This window comes from Lontra canadensis, unplaced genomic scaffold, assembly GCF_010015895.1.
Source record: "Lontra canadensis isolate GAN:19392208 unplaced genomic scaffold, GSC_riverotter_1.0 scaffold150, whole genome shotgun sequence".
In the NCBI taxonomy this organism is placed as follows: domain Eukaryota; kingdom Metazoa; phylum Chordata; class Mammalia; order Carnivora; family Mustelidae; genus Lontra; species Lontra canadensis.
Window position 1 is genome coordinate 2,889,138 of NW_022631144.1, and position 1,072 is coordinate 2,890,209.

Consider the following 1,072-nt stretch of genomic DNA (forward strand, 5'->3'; position numbering starts at 1 on the left):
TAGTAGTAGTAGTTTGGAAGTGGAAAAAATCCCCTTGGACTGAGAAGTGTGAAAAGAAATATTCCCAGTCCTGTAAATGTAGAGGAGGAGAGGGAGTATCACATCTTCCCATTCCATTACTTTATCACGGAGGCGGTATGTTTGCTCAAGGACAGGGTCAGTGGTTTGGGGCAGGGCTGGAGCCAGACCCTTGTATGTCAAACCAGCTCTCTTTTCTGAACCAAATGTGTGATATATAGAAAGTTAGAATTTATGGAAGAAAATCACTTTGCTCATAAAAAAATAGAAAAATATTTAACATACTTGCAAGAATTTGATTTTGTAGATATCAAAATAGTAATCTAATAATAATAATAATCCAACAGAATAAAATGTGGAACACAAACCAAGGGTATTTCAGATGATTCATTTAGAGGAATGTGCTATGACAGAGCAAAGTGGCACAAAGAGCTGGGAAAACTGATTCCATAAGTGGCTTAGAGAATTTAAAGAAAAAAAGGAGAATATGTTTTATAGTGAAAAGAAGGGTCATCTGTACCCCAATGTTTATAGCAGCAATGGCCACAGTCACCAAACTGTGGAAAGAGCCAAGATGCCCTTCAACAGATGAATGGATAAAGTATGGTCAATATATACAGTGGAGTATTATGCCTCCATCAGAAAGGATGAATACCCAACTTTTGTAGCAACACAGACGGGACTGGAAGAGATTCTGCTGAGTGAAATAAGTCAAGCAGAGAGAGTCAATTATCATATGGTTTCACTTATTTGTGGAGCATAAGGAATAACACAGAGGACATGGAGAGATGGAGAGGAGAAGTGAGTTGGGGGAAATCGGAAAGGGAGATGAACCGTGAGAGACTGTGGACTCTGAGAAACAAACTCTGAGGATTTTGGAGGGGATGGGGGCAGGGGGTTTGGTGAGCTTGGGGGTGGGGGTTTGCGTGATCTTGGTGGTGGGTATTAGGGAGGGCACGTACTACATGGAGCACTGGGTGTATTGCATAAACAATGAATTCTGGAACACTGGAAAGAAATTTTTAAAAAAATTTTTAAATATTCTGACGATGGC